Here is a 17,043-nt window from a genome sequence, read left to right as displayed (position 1 = left end):
GCTGTATTAAATGTCCCCATGCCTTTGCTGGCAGCATAGGGATGACCCTGATCGAGCTAAAATTAAGCAGCAAAACTTCCACCAGCATCAGCATCCCCATGCTGGTGATCACCTGGTGTTTAGCTAATCACCACACTGGCTATAAATGACCTTTTGGCAAGCTGTCCCAAAAACAAAGCTGTGAAAAGCCAAAACACCATGGTCCTTCTGGTCAACCAGAGGCAGGTTTTCTCCCTGATAGAAAGTTTCTTAGGCTAAAAAGCAGGATGTTTAGAAGGCATGAGAAACAGGGCAAGCACGTCAGTGCTGGGACAACTCCATGAGAGCAGGCACAGGTCACAGCCAAGGCAGCAGCAGTGCCCTGGTGACACTGCCATGGCCACAGGGAAATAGTGCTGGTGTGGGGAAGGAGCTGCCAACCATCCTGACCTGCTGAAACGAAGCAAAACAGGCATTTTGGCTCAAACACACACAAGATGATTTAGGGAAGCAGCCATTCTGCCTTCCCTTGTGCACTCAGTGCTGCTCTCTTCCACTGCAGCTTTGCTGAGTTTGATAACCCTGAGCATACTTTTCTGTTTTTTACATCTGCTGTGATAAATCCACTGTGGAAAGAGGAAAACAGTCCTTTTGTCACTTCTACCTTTCCCTTACACCCTCTCCCCTGATCCAGAGCCGTGTGAGGTGCATGCCTCTGATGTGGTTAGAGTCAGGCTGAGGCTGGTGAGGCTTTGAGGTCCCTGGGTATGAATCTTGCTGCCTGTCACCTCAACAGGCTCCAGCACAAGCTTTGAGGTTAAGTCCCAGTGTTTGTGTTTTGGGCCTTTGTTGTGGTTCCTTGATATGTTCATGATGGCCTTGGCTCTGCCACCCCACAAGCAAATGCAAAATTCACAAAGTGGTGACTCAGTTGTTTTATCCACTGGCAGCAGAAGCAGCAGCTGGCAGAGGCTCAAAACAGATCAGAGAACAGGGCAACAAGTGTCTCCAAGATGGATTGCAGACAAACAAGGAAAAATGAAAAACCTGAAAAAGCATAGGGAGAAAAAGCCTGCCATTAAATAAAGAGACAGCAAAACAGCTGGAATGTCCACCATAGGCTGAAGGGATCAAAAGTAAATCAGCTCTGTGACAGACAAGGAGATGTGCTGTGCCTCAGAACAGGAACACTCAAAACACAGTGACTCCCTGGCCCATACAGATTGTTCCACTGGTGCAACTCAGCCTGCACGTCAAAAGAACTTGCTTTGTGCTGCCAGCACTGGAAGCTCAAAGCTGAGCCTACAGATCAAGCTGTTTTCTTCCTGCTTGAGGCAACAGCCCTAAAAATAAAATGACCCTGGAGGACTCAAAGCTGGCTTGCTCGTTTGGCTGATAGTGTATGAAGTAGGATAGCAAGGCTTGTGCTTGTTCTTCTACAGTTACATGGGCTCTGTGGGTTTTCAAGTAACAAAATACGTCCCCAGATGTGAAGGGGAACTTCACCATGACCTGGTTTTACATCATGGTAACACCTTCATGCCTGGAAGAGAAAAGAGTGATCCTCATAATATCTCCTGGGCTGTCTGAACACACAGTACCACAGGCACTTGCTCAGTGCACACACAGAACTGTGAGTAACATCAGTGAGCAATCCCTGCACCAGGCCACACGTCTCAGCTGAAGCTGTGACCCTGCCAACAAAAGCAAGACACCATGAGCTATGATGCACAGAAAAAGGATATTTCTATATTAGCCATCTTTCTGGCTGAACACATGAGAAAGCATCACATGGGCTTGCATGGGAAGGGACTCTATAACCAAATATCAAATTTTTAGAAGAGGAAAAGATGGCCTCGTGCTTAACACAGCAGTAGAATCACATCTGGATCCTGTCCTTGGTATGACCCATGGTCATCCTGTGAGACCTCAGGCAAGTCTTGTCTTAGCTATGTAGCAGTTATGAAATCATTACAGTGTGCAGTGATTTTTTTTTTAATTTTTTTTTTAAACAATGCTCAACCATTTACATTCAGGGAGCTTTACAACTCATTTCTGTCTGTTTGATCTCCAGCCCCAACTCTTCTGGCAAAATAGCAATTAGAACACAAGTGCTGAGCTGGCTCTTTGTTGCTGCCTGTGCCCTATCAGACTCCAAAAATGATTGTGACTCAGTCACCTAAGCTGCATTTTGTTTATTCATGTGTAAACTGGGAATCATTAGAATTGCTTTCTAAGCATTAATTGATTATTCTTCATAGCACTACTAAAGAATTCCTAGAACAGAGACAAAGAAAACCAACACAAGGAACAGACAGCAGCAAAATTGTAAACTGCCAATAGTTTTTTGTTTACTTCTTTTCTCTTTTTCTGAGCATGGTGCTATGGGAAATTTGTTCCAGTCGTGTCCTGACTTCCACATAGTGTACTGTGGTTTGCTCTGTGACTTTGATCCATCCATCCCAACTTTTCTCAGTTCAAACCCAACTCCATTTTGGAAGTGAAACTTTGCTTTCTTAGGGGGCTTCCTGATTGCCATGAAGACAATGAAGATATGTCCATTTATTTAATTCCCTGTGTTTACCTGTCCCTGTCATTAAGGGGCAAGATAGTCAGATGGATTTCGGATGACTCAAGAATTTCTAAGAGCAGTTATGTCCTACAACTTCTCTGTGCATTTATGTAACTTCAGTCACTGCTCTGACATCCATAACCATTTTCTCCAGCTGGCTGAAGTCCTCCTAAAGGTCTGCACATGCCCCTGCTTGTTAAAAAGCAAGAGGCTGGAAAGAAATTGTAACATACTCATCTGCATATAGAGAAATTAATTCCCTTCCTTCCTGGGCCTGAGCTGCCTTGAGTGGAGTATGGATGGAGCAGCAACTAAATGTCCAAAGCAGGGAAAGAATTCAATCAGAGTGGTAGTAGGTGTGTTATTTGGGCAGATTAACTTCACACTCTTCATCGTTTCCAGCAACAAAATAACTGAAATAAAACACAAATCCAACTGCAAAGCTCAGGTCTAGTTCTCCCTCAGGAATACAAGCCTAAACCAGCCATCCTTGGAATTCACATATGTGGAAAGAGGCAGGTATATGGTGAAGCTGGGTAATGCAAACAGTCTCATTTTCCCTAATGGAGTACATGCTCAGCTCATAAAAAATACCATTTTACAGAGTTAGAGTTTTAGTTTTGTTTTTTACAGTGTTAGACTAAAATTATTTTACTGTTGTAGTTATTTAGTCACAGGTCAGTTAAGTCACGCAACAGCAACTGCTGTCACAGAAGATTAATTGGAAATATGGTCTGCACATTTTACTCATAAAAATTAGTTTCCTCTCAGGTAACAACATGGAAATGTATTGAAAGCAGAAAGGAACATTCAAACAAGCTGGTAAAGATTCAGGCAGATATTCTCAGTTCTGTGTGTGTGAGACACTCAGAACTGTCCCACCTGAAGCCCAGAAGTTTCTCATGGAGGAGGAGAAAGTTATTTAGGAAAAACACACAAGTGAAAAATCAGACTTTTCTGTTAGCAGACAGCTAGCTGAACACTCATTTTTCTCCTTGGAGAAGGTTTTAATGGAAAAACTGACTGATTTGGCAGAGACTGTTCCAAGACAGTGATACTGAGTCATAAAGCAAAGCTGTAGCTACCATGCAGCCTGATCCAATGGCCCTGAAGTCAAGAGGAAGGCTCTGGACCAGGCCCATACAAATTAAATAAAGTTTGCAGCGTGCCTCTTATTAGCTCAGACCCACTGGAAGAGCTGGCAATGAAAAGCTGCTGCTGCTGCTTTCAGAACAACTCTTCCCTCACTATTAGCAGTATCATCTCTGTCCGAGGATGTTCTGCAAATTGTGACAGGCATCAAACTGAGGAGTGTTCTTTGGACTTTGTTGTTCAAAGGGAACGGGGAAAAACAGTTTCACAGCTGTAGGTTGAGCATGAAAAATGTGGCAGGTGACAGAAAGAGGGTCACCACGCTGTGGGAGTGTCTCTGTTTGACAGTGCATGGGCTTGGCTTTCTGTTATATTGTGTGAATTTAGTGCTGGCAGAACAGGGAGAAATGCTAGTTACTTAAATCCTGGGATGAGGAGCAGCAGCAGCTGCCACTTAATAGGAAAAAACATTCTCCTTCAGATGAAGAAGGGAACAAAATCTATATAAAGGATAAGCAGTAACAGAAATCAGACCTGGGAGCATAAAAAGGGATACTAAAAAAAAGAAGCTTCTAAAGGGACACCGAACAAACCTAATTGATCTCCTGACACAAAGCACATCCCTTGAAGTCAGACATCCCTTTCAATCAGGGGTAGGGACCAAAAAATGACAAAGAACAATAATCTGTCAATTCTGGAGAACAGAGGAGAGACAGAGACAGGATTCTATGTTACAGGACAAAAAGGGAGCCCTTGACCTCCATCCCTCAGCTCTCAGTTTGGATGCAGGAGGGGAATTGCAGAGGTGGCAACAGCTCCTGGTGCTGCAGTGCTCAGGTGTCACTCAGAAGGACCCCAGGGAGGTGAGGAGGGCCCCCAACCACCATCTACAAACTGCTGCACCAGTAAACCCTGCCCTTGATGGATTTCCTTGGAAACCATGGTCAGGAAGGTGCTGAATGCAAAGAGAGGATGAGAAGAAGAAATTATTTAATTAACTATACAACAATGCCAAAGGCCTGGGTAATAAACAAGGGGAAATAGAATTAGTCATTTATGAGCACTAATTTGACCTAGCTGCTATTACTGAACCTCGTAGAGAGATTTGCATGACTGAATGTTTAAATCAATGTTTATAATCTACTTAGATAGTGCCTAGATCTTAGAAGAAAATGAGGAGTGGAAAAGATGTATTTACCTATAACCAAGTCATGGACAATTAATAAAAAAAGCTGTCCTGAATATTTCCTACTTGATAACCTGGATAAAGCAGCAAGATGGCAAATTAGCTGTTATCCTCCCATTCTGCTGGAAACCAGGGTGATTAATACAAAACCTGTTTATTTGTGAGGTGTAGAATGAAAAGACAATCTAACCTCAAGGTCTCCCTCATGAGAGGTCATTTCTAAACCCTTTTAGAACTGCTAAATATCCCTGCTGTAAATGTGGTGAGGTGGCTGAGGAAAACCTCTACCAACATAGTCTTGACAACAGTGCAACAACCATAATACAATTAATTATGAGCCAATCTTGTTACAGGCAGCAGTACCAAATGATCTAAACTTGTAATGATATAATGATCTAAACTTGTGATGATATAAACTTGGTGCCCTGCAAAGCTCTCAGCTTTCTGACACTGTTACAGGCAATTCAGGTGAGTGAAAACATCTCACTGACCAAACCTGACTAGGATTTGGAGCTGAAAGCTCCACATGCCAGAACCCAATAGCCAAGAGGAGAGATGGTACTGGTCAAATAACTGATCTACACTAACAAATTGCAGAAATCTAATAAACCTTCCAAAGGCACTGTGCTCCTCTGAGGCCAGTTAATAAATATGCTCTGTTGGTAGGTCCCAGTGGTGTCCCAAATCTCTGTTTGTTGATATAAAACAACCAAGTTTTTAATTTGGTTTAGGCCATACCCATTTTTTGCTGCCGTATCTTGCTCATCTCCAAAGCACACTCTGGATATATATTTTAAGGATATAAAAAGCCAAGGGGATGATAGCACTGGTGTTGAAAGATCCTCCAGAAAGCAAAACCCAATTCCTTGTGTAATGCTGCAGAGACAGTGGTCTCTGCTGAAAATCATGGAGAACAAGAAAGGAATCTTCACCCACTGACCTTCTACCAGGCATGGCATGCTGTGACCTTGGCCTCATTTTTAACCTCTTCTGTGCCATGCCTTGATGCCAGCCCTGCAGGGTTATGCCAGCTGAAGCTTCAGTGATTATTTTAAAGTGACAGATGGAGTGTCAAGGCAAACAGCATCTGTCCAAAGGGCCCCAGTAGGTGATGCTTCTCAGGGTATCTCCTGAACATCTGCAGTAATTAAATGCTTAAGCACAAACAAGATTTAATTTTGTGGGCTGTGTTGAATCAGATGTAGTTCACAGCACAGGGGTTCTTGATCTGCTCTGCATGCCTAGGAAATAGTTTTGCTTCTCCCTAGGCCCTCTTCACCCTGAACATCAGAATTATGGCAGCTTGTTTGTTCAAAAATAGGTGTTTAGTGAGTTAAATACACAATTTGGCATCCAACAAAGTTGTTTCCCCTGTCTAAAAGGAGACCACAATCAGAAAAAAAGAAAATGAGAAGCAGGAGAGGAAAAACTTGGATCCAAGTGGGAGACATTGGAGTTTGATATCCCAGTGCAGGGATGAAGTTAATTCCCTTCCCTCCCATCAAAGGGAGGCAAAGCTTCACAAGTCAGTATCAAAAACACAACAGAGACCATTTCATTTGCTCCCATTTACAAATACCTGAGGTATCCACCATTCCCTCCTTCCCACCTCTGGCATTCCCAGCAGCTTGAATTGGCATGCCTTGTAGCTTGACTCCCATTTTAAAAGGACAAGAAATACCTCATTTGGGAGAATAGTGATAAATCTGCTGATTTAAAAGAGAACCCATACCCAGTAAAAGCCAAAAAAAAGCAGTTGTAGAGTCAAGTCAAGAATTCAGGAAGCAGAGAGGTCTGGAGAGGAGATACCACTTCTTAAAACAGATGATGCCTGTCAGACCAATCTATCAAGCCTAGCTGTAATACCATGTACCTTACTGTAGCCACAGCTCCCAGCTACACAAAAAACACATTGATATGTCCTTTCCAAGACAGAAAGGGGCAAGGAAATGAAACCCTTTTGTACTGCATGGCAGGGAAACATGATTACAGAGGGACAATTTTCTCAGAATCCCAAGCATCTGGCAACCCTGATCATTCTAAACAGGGAGCAACTCATAAGATAAATGTTCAGCCTTCAGCACTTATTCCTCAGAGTGCAAGGTTCTCATATAGAGGTCACCATATGATACTGAATTAGTGTGAGATACTATCTTGCATTCCTGATCAGGGAATCAGAAGATTCCTTGATCACCTGGAATCAAGGTGATTCCAGGTGTGAAAACTCTAAGAGTTTTTACATAGGTGTTCACATCCATTGCTTAACTCTCCAGAGTTTATATTATTTTCTTCTATCTATTCTAGTGTGTTTCTCAGGCATCTGTCACTTTGGGATCCTTCTTCTAGGAGCAGTAATATATTCCCTGCACACTGGACAGATGCACCAGTTACCTGCCAGCACTGGTTTGCTCTCTCTCATTTTGCTGGGGAACCCTAAAAAGATGCACTGGTGATTTCACCCTTACCAAAAGCTGAGGCTGTTGGCCTGGGAATCTCACATATGAAGAAATCCAGTTTTGCTCCCTCTTCTTACTCAGTGCATTTCCTTTCCCAGCTACAGAGCATAAGTCTTCAGGCCACACCAGAAGAGGGAAATTCATTATTTTTTGTCAAATTTGAGGATGAGTAGGAAATTAGCTGAAATGACTGATCTTACTCTAAATCATGAATTACATTTAATTCTCTGTTGGTATTTGTTCTCTGCTCACTAAGACTAAACTGTTGACACATTTGATGGTGCAACTTCAGAGCCATAAATCATGGAATCATAGAATGGCTTGGATTGGAAAAGACCTTAAATATCATCCAATTCCAGCCTCACTTCTGTGGGCAGGGACACCTTCCACTAGACCAAGTTGCTCAGAGCTCCATCCAGCCTGGCCTTGAACACTTCATCCTCGTCATCATGGGTTGTAACTGGAGAATGGGCAGAACATGAATTAATGTTTGGAGTCCAGGCTGGTGTGTGCCAATCAGTCACACTGGGATATAATCATCCACTATTGTCCTTGGGATGCAAAAGGGTGATGATACTTGAAAACACCCAGCAAATGTTCTCTCCTAGATCTGACTCACTGGGACCCACAATGTCACTGCCAGCTCAAGTTTGTTCACTGTGAATTAAAAGCTTTTTATTCTGGACATAGTTTGCATAATTCTTCAAATATTATAAAGAGAGACTTCTCCCTGTGACAAAGCCCAGACCCACTTTATGGAAGGCCTAAAGCCTCTCATCAAATCCTGCACCAAACAGGACTTTTGGACAATCCAAAAAACTCAGGAAGAAAGGAAAGAGATAAAAGAGAAAGGCTGTGAGAAGGAAGGGAAACTCACAACAGGCCTCATATGTGACTGGGGGATGGGGAAAGAGAAGACAAAATAAAGGCCATGCCAAATGACTCTGCTTTCCCCTCTATTTCATTTGGAGAGAAGATTAGGTTACTACAGTTCAACAGGACTCAGTTTGCTTATTGCTTTGGGCATTAAGAACTTAATGCAAAAGTAATGAAGTTAAACCTGTGGCATAGATAATGGTCATTAGCAGCCTTCTTTCCCTGTCATAAACCTGACCCTTGTTAACTCCCGTTTTATCTTTCTATGCAGATGATTCTGAATGGGGCAGGAAGTATTCTCTATCCTGGCCAATTTGGGAAAAGCATCAGCCAGTGGTTATGCACTGTTATTTCCAAAACTGGAAATAACCCTCTCCCCACATTACAGCCCAGGTTGTATTACAAACTAAAGGGAAATACTGGGAAAAAAAGTTCAGACTATGACAGAAAAAGCACAACTCATAGTAGGCTGAGAGCTTCCAGAAGTCAGTTAGGATCAAAATCTCCTAAGGATGTTAAAAAAAGACAAAGTTTAAAAAGTTTTAGCAAGAAACAAACCCTGTTTATTCTTTAACCCCTTTAATTTCTGTCCTCCACCTCCCAGATAATGGAGCTTGTTCCCTGCTCATTAATTAAGCTCTTTTAGAGTTTATTGACTGAGGGCAAGATTACCCCTTCAAACAGATCCTTGAGAGCTTCTGAGTGTTTCTGTGCCACTGTTCTGACAAAGGGAGTCTTGTTACCCAGCTCTGTCAAGGAATATCTTCCCTTATGAGACAAATATTCTTTCACCTGGGACCCAAAAGGAGCCTAATTTTAGCCAAAACAAACCCATTGTTCATGACTGCATGGGAAAAACTCTGTATCATACCCCAGGCCAGAAAAGATGCTCTAGTTCATCTGCTTTTAGAAGCACAGTGATGATTATTAACTTGTTTTGCTTGCCTAATAATGGTCAGGCTTTTTTTCCCTGGGGTGCATGAAAAAACTGAATTTACAAATTGAAGTGGCCATACCAATGCCTAACTACAAATAAAGAAGAGCTGTATAGCAACACTGACCTTAATGATAAATTAATCAATGTTGAGGCTCCATTGCCAAGTGAATCCAAATGTATCCAAAAGGCAGCAATAGGGCCCTCAAGCAAATTGCAAAATTGCATTACCTTCAAAGGATCATCTGGCCCTCAAATTAAAGCTGCTTCATAATAATGTCATCACAAGAGTTACACCTATATTTGAGTAACAGGGAGTGGATTAGTCATCCCTTGGTGAGCAAACAAAAAATGAATTTCTGAGTTATAGTCCCAGAGAATTATCTGTTTTCCTGTAAATTCACTGGAAGAGAGGAAAACCACAGACAGAATTACCCCAAGCTGAGATTTTAGTATTTCATGCTGAAATGGGGTCTGTACAGGACATTGCTGAATAGACAGATAAAACAGTCAAATTTTAAGGTGTAGAAGCCAATATGACTGCTTGAATCATCTCACATCTCCTGTTCAGCTTCTCATCCACTGTATTTACACAGACATATGCGATTTTGTTGCCAGCTGGTGATTTGGCAATAAAATGTAATCTGAGCCTAATGTGCCTAGAAGATTTGTTTGGAAAAAAATAAACCCAAGATAAAAAAAACCAAACTAAGTAGTACTTGTTTATAGAAACATTACGGTACCTTTGATCCTTTCTTCTGTTCTGCTTCAATATGCTTGAGTAAAAAGAAAATACGCTGTAAATTTCAGAGAGCAGCATGGGGGCTCCTATGTTTGTGTTGCAAAGACAGACCGAAGCCTTTAATCAAGACAAACTCCTGTAGGGCAAATTTCCCAATGTGGCATTAGTGTGGTGGTGTTGCTAGGTGGATCCCCATCCAAGCACTCTGCAGCTCCTGGAGCTGGGCTGACCCATTTCTGTGGCAGGGCAGCCCTGCAGAACGACTTGGGGGTGAGAAAGAGGAGAGGTGACATACAAGGAATACAGGCACAAGCAAATAAACACAAAAATACAAGGAATAATAATTCAGAATGGTTGAGGCTGAAGATACTGAACTAGAAGTAGCAAAGCAAAAAAAAAAAATCTTGTATTATAGAACTATAGTAAATATATGTACTATAGTATCCATCAGAAAAATGTTTCCCATACCCTGAATAAAAACACTAAGTCCCTTGACCTTTTCTATACAGCCACGTGTCAGACAATTATGTACACACTGCTCTTAAAATGTGATCTTCATTGTATCTCACATCAAAGCCTAACTGCACACGGACAAAATCTCAGGAATATGAACATACAATAAGCACAGGGGAGGAATATGTCCTATAGAAATCTCAGGTTATAACACCTAAAAATACTGGGTACTTTTGTATATGAAATTTTTGCAGCAATTACACTTAAAAATTAGACGGGCAAATGTACCCTCAAGATCTATTAGGACACCACCTTGCTAATCTAGACTTTTTCATTGGTTTACAGTTTTCAAAAGAAAACCAAGGGCCTTTCAAATGACTGTCCGAAGTGCATAGGGTCTACAGTACTGTGCTGTGCTACAAACTGAAGTACACTGAGAATTACAATATAGTGTTCAAATAAAAAAAATATTAAAAACATAAGAGCATTTCCTTTAAAACCCCTGCTTTCAAGAAGTGTAATATATTCCTTTCTGACCAAAATCTTTTCTCTTTTCTCAGAAAAGCTGTGACTATACCCAACAGACTCGAATTCTCTGTGATCAGATAAATAGCTACGGTTAGAATCTCCTAGCAAAGACAAATCAGAAAGAACTTTAAAATGGCCAAGGGAAAGCATCATTTACCTCTGCAAGGATCCTGTGCATCACTGACAAAAGCAAATTAATTTTTAAATAGAAGTTAAAAATCATTACCCAAGCCTTGAATTATGGAAAGCGAGCAGCTGTGCTGTAACCCAGCACCCCTATGCCCAGGAGCCCCGGAGGGACACGTGGGGGAATGTGCACTCCTGAGGCTACTGCAGAAGGAAAGGGATTAATTCAGCTGCCTCCTCACATCAGCATGTTGGGGATGGTGTCAGGAAATCCCACAGAGGCACCTGATGTGTCTGTGTGGGTAATTCTGAAGTCATCTCCACCATTCCACGTTTCTGCTAAGTCAAGCCTTTGAGTGCAGATGCTCCACAGAGATGTGGACCTGATTTATGTCCTCTCAGTTAAGGGGCCACAGTGCAGGAGAGGCTGATTGCCATCAGTTTAGAGGCAACAGGAGCCTCATCCTTCTCCAGCTTTGTAAAGACAAGTGAAGGCCATATGCACTCCCTGCAGCCATCCAAAGAGAGCAGGAGCTGAGAGGTAACTCCCCCATCCACCAGGAGTTTAGTGCCTGCTGAGAACTTCCCTCAGCCAAATGTCCAGGCTCCCAGTGCTGCAGTGATTTGTGCAGCCTTCTCTATCTTTGAAACACGAGCAAGTTATTGTTGGCATACAAATCAGCTGGCAAAGTGTCATCCCATGATTCAGCATATCAAGAAGATAGAATAATGAATCATTGTGCAGAAAGGTTGTGCAACAGGGACTGAAACAGGCCATATAAAAGCACTGTTGCATTGGAATGGAAATGGCTTTTTCATGGAAGATACCCATCTGCCAAAAAAAACGTTATCACTAATGGTTTATGAGCAAAAGATCCAGAGGCAGATAGAGGCACCAGGGCCTACTGTGACACAGACTCATGAGGAGATACTTTGGCTTGCCAGGATAATTTGCTTACAGTTGTAACATCTGGTACAGAAGGTTTTGAAAGAGATTCATGGATTGGAAAGAGGAGAAACGATGTCCTGCCTCTGATTTAAACTGCACTGTGAATTGGAGATAATCCATTGGAGTCAATGGAGATAACCTGGCACAAAACCATCCTCGATGCAAGCAGAACCAGAGCCAGAGAGCATCAACGTGCAGAGTTTTACTGTTTTACTGTCTTTCTTTATCCAGCCCATGGGAACATTGGCAATACATCAGGTTGCCTCTGCTGTTTGCATGAACCAATGTAATTGCACCCCTATGGCACTGTCCAGCAGCCCCCATTGCCATTAATTCCTCCCTGAGTGTTCTGATAGGGTCAGACAGTGCCACAATAGAGGATGCCAACACTGCACCCCATGCCTTTTGTCAATCACTACCTGTCCTTCTCCCTTTGGGAATGGTTCTCCAGCCTGCTAACTGGTTTTGTTGAGCTGGTCTCCAGCAGAACAACCACCTCACATCTTTCTTCCCAGCCTTTCCTCCCTGTTGGCAAAAATCAAGTGTCATGGTGAAAGGCTCCAAAAGACTCTTTTAAGATTTAAAAAACCACCCAGCATTTAAAAACCCAACTCAGTGGGGTCTTTCTGCTGAAAGAACTGATATCCTTAGAAAAGAAAGATCTTATCTCAGGATTTTTTTCAGCTTACCTTAGATTCATGGACTACTACTAAGAAATCTGGCAAACATGTCTAAGAAAAGCAAGTTCACACATCCCATGTGGTTGTTCCTTTGAGTGGCATTTTTAAAGGGGGGCAGTGCTGCCTGTGGGTAAAGGTTTGGAAAGCTTGAAAGGGCTTTCTCTGTAACTGCTGTCTGTGAACTGATGCTGTGCAGCCCCCAGCAGAATGCTCTGTCCTCATCCTGAGGATGAGCCCTCCTGGCTGAGCTGTGCCAGATCCAGGCTGGGACCAGCAAACCTTTTTTCTGAGAAGCCACTGGGCTGTCTCAGACTGACCCTGGCCAGACTACCCATGACAAGCCAAGGAGAAAAAGCTCTTCACATCATGAGCAGCATCCCTCTGCATCCTTCAGGCTCCCAGTCCCCATCCTCCAATTCAGACAATGGGTTTCAGTGCCCTGTTCAACTGCTATTTTCCCTGCCTGCCTCCCTCTTTGCTGTTGCTTCCTCCCTGCTTCCTTGCCCCAAGACCTGTTTTGTCACCACTTTTCATACTCTATTTTCCTTTTATATCTGTTGATTGCCTCAGATGTTATTAATTCTGTTAATAAAGATGGGAGACACAGGCAGCGAGGGAGATAATAATAGAAATAATATAAATAGATCAAACTTTCACCCTACACACTTCAAATTATGGGAACCTAAAAGCAAGGCAGTAGTTAAGGGCCTCAGCCACTTGTATTGGCAACCCTGTCTTTCATAAGCATGCAATTTAGATTTAATAATATGCTTAATGAATGGTAATTAAAAACAAATTGCAATTAAAACACTATTTAATGAGGTTTAACAGTGATGTGATAGATATGTATCTATCACCAAGTTCAACTTCAATAAATATTTTCTTAATAACAAACTGGCATTTAATTAGTATGGGAAAAATGTTGCTGCTAAATCTAAATTAAATTAAAATATACTTAGAGCACTTACCCACTTAATAGTATGTGTTAATGAAAAATATTTAAAAGGCTTTTCCTTTCTTAAAGAATTTAACTGATTGCAGCATGTGAAGGCATGATCCAGCCCTCCACACAAACACTTTGTTCATTTTAGAGTTTCCTAATGCACAATAACTATCTTAGGCCATGCAAATGAACAAACACCCTGGCTACAATTTGAGTAAGATTTAACAAATGTGACATTTTACAAAGTCACACTCAAAATTCCCACCACACCTTCCCACTAACCTTTCCATGTCACTTTATGATCCCATTATCATAAATATCTGAGCACCTGCCAAAAAAATTTTTAAATAGAAATAAAGTGTTTTCTTTCTTCCAGCAGATATAAAGTTTAAATATTTCATAGATCGTTATTTGTTTAGTGGGAGAGGGCAGGAGAAGAAGTTTAGTGCTTTGAGCTTAGCATATGTCAACTATTTTGTTTGAAACTGAGGTTTGTGAAATCTTTATTTCTCATAAAAGGTATTTAAGTAGCTTAAACCCTGATCCTATCTGTCTCCTGTGCTCCCAAGACTCCTTATAGTGGCTGATACTTTAATTGCTCCAGCACTCATTATGACTTGGACTAAATTCAAATAGAAAATTTAATAGGGAAAAAGAGCTTTTAGGAGAACACAACATTTTTTTGAAGAAAACATGGACCCTTAATACATCCAGTATTTTTGATCAACTGATTGGAACCAGGAACGACTGTGGGAACACAAAATATAATCTGCAGTAGTATTTTATAACTCTTTTTTTAAAACTATTTTTACTGAGTATTTCAGGACAGAAACTGGGGAAAACCCCAAACCAAAATGCTTTGCCCACAGATACAACCAGGACTCCCCTTCTGTGTCTTCACAGAACTACCACAAGGGGTCTGGCTCACGAGAAGGACACAACACTACAGCAGAGTTAAAATATGAACACAAACGGTTCCCTAAGGAAAAAAAAAACAAAAAACCAACAACCTTCTCAATCTTCCACTTTGCAGATATTTTGTACATAATGACACTGTTTTATAGCAGCAGATGGGGCACATACAGGTGTTTTTCCCATTACCACTGACACTGTGATGTACCTCTCTGCAGACAGAAACAGGCACACTATTAAATGTGATTTACATAAAAGAAGGAAAATTCATTGGGACAGTATTTGCCATGAATTCACTATAACTTCCTTTTCTTCTTTTCAAATGGAAAGGACTTACAGGAACTAGATATTAGAGATACAATTTTAGCCTTTAGCTCTGCTCCTCTTGAAGACAACATCAAGAACAGGAGATGATAATCATAAACCTGGTCTCTCTGGACAGCTTCCCACTTAATCCCACCAGCAGCTGCTTGGCTCAAGCCTCTTCTTTTTCCTTACATATCACAAACACACTAGAATGAGGAGCACCAGTATTAAATTTCAGTTATTTTCTATTGGACTGAGATCTTGGTTTTAAGTGACTGGTGCAATGCTGCACAGTGTTATTTTAAAAAGCAAAAAAAAAGAACCAGCCAAAAAAATATAAAGAACAGATAACCAATGTGAGAATGAGTTACTTAATATAGGATATAATAATATGCCACACAAACAGAGAGAAATAATTTACATACCCAGCCAACCCATGATTGGTCCTGAAAGCTTGGAAATATTAGTGCAAAATGTGAAGGATGTTTTCCTGGCACGTTCCAGCTTCAGATATGATGCAGATACCACTTAGCATTAAACAGTGCTCCTGTGATTCCAGTTTTCAAGCATTTGACAATTCCCTGCTAAATGTGACATCCTGTATGAAACAAATGACTTGATTAAGGACTTATTAACATTGAAACAGAACTGACTTCATGAATGATGACAGGTCCTACGGTACATGTCACACTGCATCAGAGCTGAAGGCAAAGACACTGTCCTTCCTTCAGGAAAATGCAACTATTTAGTCAGGGAAATACCCATTCCACAGCAGTTGGCAAAGAGGGAGCCTGGTTCCAGCAGACAGGACAAATTCACATCCAGCTTCCAGTCCAGGGTCTCCTAGTGCGCAGCAGAGGCTGTTGCACAACTTGCCACACTCCTGCTTGGATAGAATAAAAATATATTTAAATTTAATAAAAATCTGGGCACCCTATAAAATAATAGTTCAGAATCACAGAATAGTGAAGGGAGCTCTGGAGATCAGCCCATGCCAGGGCTGGCTAACCTGGAGTGGGCTGCACAGGAATGGGCCCAGGTGGGTTAAACTGTTGTGCTTGGAAGAAGAAAATCTTCCTCAACTTTCTGCATTTGGACTCTTTTCTCAGAAGACACAAAGACTGAACAGGGACATCAGAAAAAGGATTTTTGATATGGACTATTCTACAATGATGGAAATGCCTCAGTATTACACCCAGTTTTGACAGCCAAGGGTCCTGCTACAGCAGAACCCCCAGCTCAGTGTCACCTGTTCCCAGGCATTCCAGTACACCTCCCTGTCAGACAGAATGAGGGATTGCCCTTGGAAAAGTCGGAGAGAAATTCATGAGGCTTTGCCTGTGCTGCAGCAACTATGATGGCTCAGACGAAACTGGAAGTCAATCAGATTTGTCTTCCTAATCACTTGAAGACTTTTAAACATTCCACTTGAGGCAGCAGAAAAGAAAAAGAGGATGGGAAGCACAGACTCAGAAGCTCTGAGGACCAATTTTTTTAGGGTTGGCAGGACTGTGACAAACATGCTGGTCACTGTCAGCCAGGAGAGCTGCTTCTCATCCCAAGGGGAGAGCCGGCTACCACTGCTGATGCTACCAAATATCTAAACAGTCAGGAACTACCCCTCCTCCCTCGAGTATTTCCTACCAAAAAATGGCAGTGAGATGCTGATAAAGATGGTGCTTTAACACCCTCAGCTCGTGGCCAGCAGTCTGGCATCTCTGGTGATGCTCAGTTCAGGCTGAGACAAACAGGAGGCCCATGCCAAGATGCTTTGCAGTCAGTGGCCTGTTGCCAGAGTGTCATTTTTCACAGAAGGGACACAATACCAGGCAATCTGGCTGAGAATGAATAAAAATGTCATCTGTGTTCGCTCCACTTCAAGGGCTCGTGCAGTATTGTTCTCCTCATGTGCAATAAAATTCCAATTGATCCAGGAGACAGATCAAAAGATGTTTCTCTGGGACCTATTGGTCAGTCTTCCAACCTTGACAAGGAACTTGCATCAAACTATTACATTTTATAGCAGTGATTAAAAAGGGTTCATTTTTTTTCATGAGCTGGGGCTGGTTTATTTTTTGCCTACTGGAAATTTGTCTCTTCTTTCACCCAGCAAAAAAGCACAAGACTGAGACAATGAGACAGCATGGAAAAGAAATACGCTTAGCAGAAATAGCAAACCACCAGATTTGCACATTGCTGGAGATACAAAAGGAAAGATGATTGAGAAAAGGCTGCAAAGCCAAAAAAGCACTGACAAGATTTATCTGCCATCTGTGAAAAAGAAAGGAGCAAACAGAAATAAACACACG

The 17,043-nt window shown here is 41.8% G+C and overlaps 1 long non-coding RNA gene across 1 annotated transcript in view; it reads right to left on the bottom strand.

Annotated features, from left to right (window-relative positions):
• LOC118694807 (uncharacterized) overlaps positions 1 to 16,458 on the bottom strand; it is a 106,062-nt gene extending 89,604 nt beyond the window's left edge. Inside the window, exon 1 of the long non-coding RNA XR_008508668.1 lies at positions 15,160 to 16,458. This is a non-coding gene — a long non-coding RNA (uncharacterized LOC118694807). The remainder of the gene's footprint in view (positions 1 to 15,159) is intronic.
• Positions 16,459 to 17,043: the final 585 nt, after the last annotated feature.

The sequence above is a fragment of the Molothrus ater genome, chromosome 17 (genome assembly GCF_012460135.2).
Source record: "Molothrus ater isolate BHLD 08-10-18 breed brown headed cowbird chromosome 17, BPBGC_Mater_1.1, whole genome shotgun sequence".
Lineage (NCBI taxonomy): Eukaryota > Metazoa > Chordata > Aves > Passeriformes > Icteridae > Molothrus > Molothrus ater.
This window is presented reverse-complemented; position numbering and strand designations above follow the sequence as displayed.